This window comes from Pinus tabuliformis, chromosome 1_1 (assembly GCF_031772625.1).
Source record: "Pinus tabuliformis cultivar Carrire ecotype Pingquan chromosome 1_1, CPIR1, whole genome shotgun sequence".
Taxonomy (NCBI): Eukaryota; Viridiplantae; Streptophyta; class Pinopsida; order Pinales; family Pinaceae; genus Pinus; species Pinus tabuliformis.
Genome location: NC_142297.1, coordinates 731,639,694 through 731,649,492, shown reverse-complemented (window position 1 = coordinate 731,649,492; position 9,799 = coordinate 731,639,694). Strand labels below are relative to the sequence as shown.

The 9,799-nt window shown below is 38.2% G+C and overlaps 1 pseudogene; it reads right to left on the bottom strand.

Annotated features, from left to right (window-relative positions):
• Window positions 1-3,710: 3,710 nt before the first annotated feature.
• LOC149216023 ((R)-mandelonitrile lyase-like pseudogene) lies at window positions 3,711-9,108 on the bottom strand (annotated as a pseudogene).
• Between the last annotated feature and the right edge of the window lie 691 nt (window positions 9,109-9,799).

Below are 9,799 nucleotides of genomic sequence, written 5' to 3'. Positions count from 1 at the left end.
TGTTATCTAATTTTATTTAACTTGTAAAGGTTTGCGATTAACCTTATTTTGTGTTGGTGGTTTTGGAGGTGACGCCGTTAGTTAAATACTTTTTCAATGTAATTTGGAAATTGAATTTTGATTAATTTTCTGATCTATGTAAATTTTTGTTATTATGTTAAATAATAAGAGAAAAAATTGGATTAATTGTTTCCTTACTAGTTTGCATTCTATAATACATACAATATATGTTTTTTTTGGCAACTAAATGATCAATGCTCTACTCTGAACTAATTCAATACTATTGACACAGGATTTAATGTTCACTCTAAAGGTGACAATTTAGCTCTCCATTAATATATCATTCTTCAAAAATACAAGATCTCATTACCCTGATGATGGACTCACCTAGCTAGTCCGAAACATCGGTTTCATAAGCTGCTCACAGGTTTTTTCCATTGATTAAAAATCTCTTCCAGCCTGTATGGAATCTCTCTTCAACAACTCTCTTAATGTTTTCCTTTGTGCCTAGATAAGCAAGTGCACATCTCCTTCTCTTCCTAATATCATATGAGCTTCTTGTGAATTCTCCGCATCAAAATACTTCATTACTTCCTGAATGGTTTCACTCATTTCCTGTACAGACTTTAATATTAATTAGTCAAAATCAATAATAGAATATTTTTTCAACACGGATACGAAACCTTCAATTAATTATTAAACCTAGAAGTTCCCAGTTAAATAGATATTCGAGATATGGTGAGAATAGAATATGAGGCACCTAAGTCGAGTTTCTTGGTAGCCATCGTTGTTCTGGGTGTAATTCTACACAAGAAAACACTTTCATTTTTATTTATTTTATTCCAAGATAGAAGCTAATCACAAACACCCCTAGATGCGGGTGATTCTAATTGCATTTAATGTGATGGGATTGGGGTGGGCGAAGCAGTGAAGCCACCTGCCAGCCATGATCATTGGAAAAAAGGCCATGTGGGAGGAGGAGTGCCTGCAGGTGGGTGTCATTAAGGGTAAAGGAATGTTTGAAACCAACATTAAAATGTCGTCCCGATTCGCATGCACTGATGGATATCAGTCTTCAGCTCCCATGAATGCCATAGTTATGGCGGGAGAGTATCGAGGTGGTGGGAATTGCTTATTAATCGGCTTCATACATGGCTATATGCTGTTGTGTTTCATACTGTTTTGGATGGTTACGAGTTCTTCAAGGGCTTAGGCTTCATGGGGGTCGAGCTCTGGTTTTTATCAGCGGCCCGAACTTGAGGTGGTGGGCTCAAAACCGCAAACTAGCGTGCTCTCTGAGCGTGGTATTACCTCTGCTGTCCATGGTATCCCCTCTGTTGTTCGTGGTATTCCCTCTGCTGTTCGTGGTATTCCCTCTGCAATGCCGAGGCCCCGCCAGATAATGCTCAGCCGCAGAGGCTCAGGACAGGGCAACCCTTCACGCCCATCCTCTAGGTCTGTCGCCATGAGTCAGGATCCTCGACCTCGTGGAAATGAGGGCATTCTGAGGCCCAATCAATTCCTCGACCCAAGCTCTCTAGGCTCCTCGAATTCGCCTTCCTTTGGCTCTGCTATCTTTACTTTCAATTGCTCCCTTAATCGCCCTCGGATCACGGCTCATGTCTCTGTCCTCTTTCTAGAGGAAGCCCAAGATGAGGGCGATCCCAATGCTCCAATGCCACTCACAGAGGATGAACAGGATGTGGGTGATCCCAATACTCCAAGGCCAATTGACGATATGCAGCTTGGGATGGTTCCGCCGACCAGCGCTGTCAATGTTAATCCTGTGGCTTCTGCTCCTCCAGACATACAAGATAATGCAGCGGCCCAAGATCAGGACCTGAATGAAGGGGGTTGGTGCAGGATCGTGGAGGAGTCACCTGACGAGTAATCAAGCGTTGTAGTTGCTCAACTGTTTTTTGTGGCCCAGTTGAAAAGGTTTTTTGGCTCAATGTGTCAAATTTTGTCTCTGTTACTGTGTCGAGATCAATTTCTAGTTTCTGTTGTGTTTGCATGTTGTTTGTGTTCTTCTGGATCCCCTGCATGGGAAATCTCATCCAATTTCTCAGTTTTGGACAATGTCTGGCTCAAACGGCCTTACTCTCAGGCTAGTTGGTTCACCATGCTCAGCTTGTTGTAATTTTACTCTTTTACTGTGAATAATAGTTTATACTTACTTAGCAAAAAAAAAAAAGCTAATCACAAACACGTGTGCAGTTGAATGGTGGCAGGGAAGACTTTTCAGAAGCACACCCAAGTTTCATAATCCACGTTCAAGGCATGTTTAATATGTTAAATAATTGACAATGATCTTGCCAATTGTAAATCAAAATAGGAATAGACAGAGGAAACTTAAAACTGGTATTTGGAAACATATGATTTTATCAATTAGATCATGTTTGCTGGAAGGAATACTCGTATATTATTTAGTCTAAACTGTCCATATTTTTTTATAGTTAAAAAGATGAAAATTTAATTTACTTTTGAAACGAATATACCATGACCATGCTAACAAAAACTATTTTTATTATAATTTTAAATAATAAATATGTTTTTTTTTTTTTTTTTTATAATAGTTTTATTATAATTTTAAATAATAAATATGGTTCTTTTTTAATAATAAATATAGTTTGATACTATGTTTGACTACAAAAACAAATATCTAAGTGCCTATGTGAATGTAAAAGAAATTAAAATATGGTTTAGGAAGAGATGAAAACGAAAATTCTGTAAACAGGGCCCCACTCTGATGCTGTCCATGCTGGCCGACAGGCCACGTGCACCCTCGTGCACATATGCAATAACTGTTGTTTGTGGCCTTTGATGTTGTTGTTCAGTCTAGGTGGATCCCACTATAAGCTTTTATAAGGTAGCAAGACGATTGGCTGACTTAATAACATCTACCACGTCCTTTGTATTCCCGACGGAAATGAAATTTGACCCACTATTCGGAAAAACCGAATACGACGTGGTATCTTGAATTCATCATTTCCAACATTTTCTAGTAGAGCGGAGCTCCATATTCGTTTATATCATAAATTTCGTGATTACTTACCCTATTAATTTTAATAGGGTCAATTATTTGGTCGGCCACATATCTCAGATATTGAAAATTAAATACTGCAACCATATCAAAAACATAGGCATATAGGTTGGAAAAGTTTTTGTAATAATTATAGTTTGTTGTTAATGTGATATGATATATTTTGCCCTACTAATTACTGGAAATAATCATCACCGCCAGATCTGAGGTGAAGCATAGAAAAGTTGAGGTGAAGCATATTTAAGGTAATTTTAAGGCGAAAATGAGAAACATCATGGAAGATGAGTCATGTTATGAGTGGGCAAGCTAGAGACTAGTCGTAATTATTATCAACAAATCTGCATAGATTAATTTTTTGATTTCCTTGTACGTATAAATTTTCGGATGCAGAGTATTTACGCTGATTCGAAATGGGTAGTCACAAACTATAGATATATAATATCAATGTGTAGTGTCACTAGGATAATTGATATCTCTCTGGATGGACTGTGGTGATCTATGATATGCGTTAATATGCCCCTGTTTGTCTTATTGCATTGCTTTCCTTATATTGAAAGCTTGCCCTCGTACTAATTATATCATGTAATTCTGAAATGTTATCGTACGAACTTTCCTCTTCTGTCAATGTGATCGAATTTAGATCTCTCATATACTTCTTCTAATATTATCATAAAACAAACTCTGTCTCTGACATAATATTATCATAAAACAAACTATGTCCCTGATATAGTGATCATGTGCATATTAGTATAGTTAGCATTCTTGCTCGTCAACTAAATGCGTGTCGTTTGGTGAGTAATTGCACGCTTTGGTGAGTTGAGTTTCTAACAGATATATCTGTTTTCTCTGAAGAAGCATATATATATAGTTATTGTTAGATTACATACTTTACTTTTACTCCACTTTTGCCCTGAATATGAACGACTTAAGGTTTAGAAATACAATTTATTAATTGAAATTTAGAGAGAAAATCATTTTGATACTTGGAAAAGAGTGAAATGGATCAAGAAAAGGATAAGTTCAGGGGGATTGAACCAAAACAGTTTACTTGTTGGCTGCACAGTTGAGCTGGTTCCTTTAACTATATCATGGCTCCCTTGAATTTCTAAGGCCAACTCTGTTATTTTAACTTGTAGCTTTGTTCCAACCAACAAAATTATCTGTATATTTTGGAGATAAAATGACATAAAACCCAAAGAATTCAATAAAAAAAATTGTTATGATTATTATCTCCCATTATCAATAATTCAGTGTCATATAAGTCGAAGATTTTTGTGCACTTACATCTAAGGGAACTAAAGAGAGCCAACAGAATGAATACCAACAGCAGCAGAAACGCCTTTTAAGAATATGCAGATTGAAGTCAATAGAAGCAGAGATAGAGTGTTGAAGACTTACCATACACACTGAGAAGCAAAAAGATTACAGAAAAAGCCCACAATGGAGGACTGTAGATAACCCTTTTTAACCCTTCTTAGTTCCTCTTGTTTCCCTTATTTATCTTACTAACAAGCACAACATTTTGCTCCTCCTCAATACCTGCAATAGTATTCAGTATTGTCTCCTTCTAGTTGAAGTCATTCCATAGCCTCCTAAAAATAGGAAATTTTTTTTGCGAGATGTCATAGCCAAAGAGTTTCCAAAAACAACAAGACCTATTTAATGCAATGGACATTGGGTACTAGCTCTTTACCCTTCACCTACTAATTTTCATTTTCAATGATTCTTTATATCTTATAATGCTTTTTGAATTTATGTCTTACCGCGTTTGTTGGTGCAAATGCTAGTTAAATATTACAATGACTATCTGAAAGTACACACGCTAGGGAGAATCCCTACGTGTATGTGAGTTAAGTTATATATATATGAATATATGATCCACCTATAATTATATGTGAATTTATATAACGAATTAAGTTAAGTTATTTATATATATATGAATGATCCACATGTAACTATTGAATTTATATATAGATTTTAATTAATTATATATATATATATATATATATATATGATCCACAACGATAAAAATATTCAAATAGTGAGTTGCAAATATCAAAACAGTGAGAAAATTTACATGATGTAAACTGGTAATAAATGATAGTTCACTTATTTAATTAATGAATTGCAAGTTATTGAAGATGAAAAAAATGGGAAAAATATGTTGTATATATATATATATATATATATATTTGTTTTATTGTTATTTTTTATTAATTTGAAATTCTAATCAAATTAATAGTTTTTTTAATAATATTGTTAATAATTTGAATTTAATTATATGTTCAATTATTTATTTAATTATTGATTTTTTTTTAAATAAACATAAATTTGTAATATTTAAGATTATTGAGATATCTTTTATCAATGTCTAAAATCTTAATATAGGACTATATCATCATATTTATGTTGATAAAACCAAGTAGTATATGTGATTACATCATCATGTGTATGTTCACAAAATTTGAGCACCTATATCTCATATGTATGTTGACAAAACCTAGTAGTATATGCAACTACATCATTATGTGTATGTTGACAAAATTTGAGCATCTAAAATACTTAGTAGTTTTTTAAGGGTTGAACTTTGACGGATGTCCATCGTATAGAAGGGTATCTTTGTGGGCTACAGTGAGACCTCAAAGGCCTTTCGGAGTTACATTCCTGCACAGAGGAGAGTTGTTGTCAGACGGGATGTGAAGTTCGAGGAGGACAGGGCCTTTAGGAGGTCACGGGAGTTAGAGTATCTGGATCAGCCAGACCCTCTGCAGCAGTTGAGTCAGTCGCAGGGATCCAGTGGGCAGGGATCAGGAGGATCAGGAGGATCAAGAGGTACATCTATGAGGAAGTCAGGTCCGTCAGTGAGCAGTGGCTCACCGAGCCAGAGGGGTGGTGCTCCGGGCAGCATGGAGAGCAGTTCACTAGGGAGTCCACTGATGGACAGTTGACACGGTACCTCAGCTTCTCCAGGTTCAGGTGCAGGTAGGAGGACGGCAGACAAACAGTCAGGAGTTCAGGCTCTTGATGATGATGAGGAGGAGGACTTTCATTCTCCGGAGGGAGAAGTGTGCTTAGGGAAGAGGAAGCCCAAGTGGCTTCAGGACACCTTGAGAGATGCCACATCAGTTGCTGAGCCGAAGAGGCCAGTCAGAGAGAGTAGACCACCTGAGAGGTTTTGTAGCTATATGGCGATGGTTACCAGCATCCTTGACTCTGAGCCTTCTAGCTATGAGGAGGCAGCTAGCCAGCAGGTGTGGAGAGAGGCCATGCAGGAGGAGTATTCTTCTATCATGAAGAATGATGTTTGGGAGGTGGTGCCAAGGCCTGAGGGCAAATCCGTGGTTACTTCCAGATGGCTTTACAAGGTAAATCATGCTGCAGATGGTAGCATTGAGAAATTCAAAGCGATGTTTGTGGCTAGAGGGTTCTCCCAGGTAGAGGGAGTTGATTATGAGGAGACCTTCGCTCCCGTGGCTCGATATACTTCGATTCGCTCCATTATATCGATAGCAGCAGAGATGGGTTGGAAGATCCACTAGATGGATGTGAAGACTGCATTTCTCAATGGTTTCATACAGGAGGAGGTGTGCATTGAGCAGCCACAGGGCTTTGAGGTGCATGGGAAGGAGTCCCATGTGTGCAGACTGAAGAAGGCCCTTTATGGCCTGAAGCAAGCTCCCAGAGCTTGGTACTCCCGGATAGAGACATATTTGCAGGGGATGGGTTTCACAAAGAGTGAGGCAGATCCGAACCTTTACTTTATTGTGATTGGTGAGGAGCCTCTCATTTTGGTGCTGTATGTGGATGACTTGATGATTACAGGTGCAGAGAGACTCATAGAACACTGCAAGAGAGATCTTGCGACAAAGTTTGAGATGAAGGACATCGGCTTGATGCATTACTTTTTAGGCTTGGAGGTGTGGCAGGAGGAGGGGCATTTCTTCTTGGGGTAGGGGAAGTATATTGTGGACATCCTTAGCAGATTCCACATGGAGGATTGTAGACCCATGTCGACACCGATGATCACCAACTGGAAGAAGCTTCATGCTTCGGATTCCGAGTTGGTGGATCCCACATTGTACAGGCAGCTGATTGGTTCCTTGATGTATTTGGTCAACGCTAGACCATATATCTGTTTTGCAGTCAACACGATGAGTCAGTTTATGTGTGAGCCTAGGAAGGTTCATTGGGTGGCTGCAAAACACATTTTGCGGTACTTGCAGGGGACAATGGATTATGATCTGGACTACAGGCAGGGAGATGGAGTGAGATTGGTAGGATACAGTGATTCTGATTGGGCAGGTTGTGCTTCTGATAGGAAGAGCACTTTAGGGCGCTGTTTTGGGTTGGGTTCAGCAGTAGTGTCATGGTTCAGCCGGAAGCAGTGGTCAGTGGCACTGAGTTCAACGGAAGCAGAGTATATGGCAGCCAGTCTAGCTAGTTGTGAGGCTATCTGGCTTGGCAAGATGTTGTTTGGCTTATTTGGTTAGCCATTGAGACCTTCAGTGATTTACTGTGGTAATCAAAGTTGCATTAAAATCACGGAGAATCCAATATTTCATGACAGGTCAAAGCATATCGGGATCATATATCATTTCATCAAAGACTATGTTGAGAAGGGAGCTGTGAAGCTTGAGTATATTTCCACTGATGAACAGGTTGTAGATATTCTTACCAAAGCCTTACCACGGGGCAAGTATGTCTACTTCAGAGACAAAATGGGTGTGGTGAGGAACACCTTCCTCGGTAAGAGGGAGTGTTGAAATTTGGTACCAGAGGACAGGTGGTTCCCTTAGGCTTTGATCTTTGGCATAGGGAAAAGTGTCCAAAAGAATTTAATTTTTCTCCTAAAGTGACTTTATAATTTTATAAAGTTAAATCTAATTTAAAAGTGACTTTAAGTGATAAAGTTACTAAGTCTAATTTTAAAGTGACTTTTATAAAGTCAATGAAAAATTAGAAAGGAAAAGTGTCTTTGGAAATAAATGACTAAGTGGGTCTTTCTTAAAGTGGGTCTTTCTTAGTGTTACGGATGCACGGGGGTTGTCTTGAATCCTTTGGCCTACCAAGGGCGCATTTAGAACTAGAGGAATATTGAATTCTTTTAGATGTTCGGATGGGCCAATTCCGCTCAAGAGGAGCAGCTGGGGGCTGCCTAAGGCTCCTGCACTAAGGATTACCTCGCTCGAACGTGATGATTCCTTCAGAAAAACCTGATAAGTCCGACCATGGCCGTCCATGAATTCAACACCACTTGCCCTCGGCTTCCCGGAGGAAGCATCCTTCATTTCTGCATGATCCAATTCATATTCAAAACACTGAATCTATATTTACAGTTCTGGATACCAATCTATTAGTCTAACCTTTATTATCAACAACTAATGTGTAGGAGAAATATAAAACTTAGAAACATTAATGTCGTCATGTGTTTGAATGAATTACCTTCGAACAGAATCCTGCTGACGGTAGCATTCAAAAGTCAAAACGACTACGATATTGTTGGGATTGGCAGACCTGAGAAGATCTGCTGCTGTGTGTCTTATGCCTCTATTGTCGAAGGTGGAGGCACCGATCTTCGTTCCCTCCACATGATCCAACGTATATCCATTGTATGGAAGAACCCCTGCTTCCAGGAGGCCGTCTCTGATAGCCGACGACCAAGGCGACAGTTGGTAAGGTATGAAGGCAACCTGCTTCTCCACCCATTCATACGACTCCTCTACAAGTCCCTCGCCCCATCCCATATTAAGGACATATTCGGAGCTAGCCCTGCTGTAGAAGCCTGCATTGATAGCAGTTCCGCCTCCCAGGACCCTCGCTCTCGCATTACTCACTCCATCCTGTGAAATAAACGCCTGTGCTGGTGAAGTGTAATTGTCGGTCTCAATTAATAGCTTTCCAAATGCATCGGCGTTCTCGATGTGGGGATCTCCATAAGGAGATCCTCCCCTCTCTATTACCAAAACTGAATACTTGGTAGACAGCGTTGCTGCCAAGGAGCAGCCAGCCGTTCCTCCTCCAACGACAATGTAATCATATTTTCTTGTTACGTGATCGTTCACAATTCACTTCAATCTTCTCATGTAAGGAAAATGTCCCTTTCGGTTTCGGTTTCGGTTTTGGCACACGCAATTTAACACACTGAAAAACTCAAGTTGTCTCCCCCCTTACGTAACCTCTGATTCAACCACGAAAAACAGATAGAACTACAACGACGCAATAAAGTTTTTTGGGTTGTGAATTTGTTAATAAAATCCATTCCATTCCCTGAGTTTTGAACATGCAGAATGGGAATGGAAATCAAAATTTATGATTTATTTAATATTTTATTGCTTGGGTTTGATTCCTATAAAATTTTAATTTTGAATTTCATATTTTTTAAAGATCTTTATGGCTTGATGTATTGATTATTTTTTATTTAATAAACTAATTTTAGTTATTGAATAAATTGAATTATAAATATAAGGTTATTGGATTAAGTTTTTGAATCTATTTGCTTTATAAATATTATTAAATTTTTTTAGAGAGACACTCATTACATTATGTTATAGATGTTAAATTCCTTAATATATTTATAATATAAATCATTACCTTTTTTTTTAAACTTATAATATAAATCATTACTTTTCTTTTCTTAAACTTATTAGTAAAGGTAAAGCAAAAATGCTTTCACCATAAAAAAAATTAAACAAGCAAGTTGAATTAAAAGTTTTGTATTAAGTCTTTTGGTATGCTACACATAAACTTTTCTGCCTA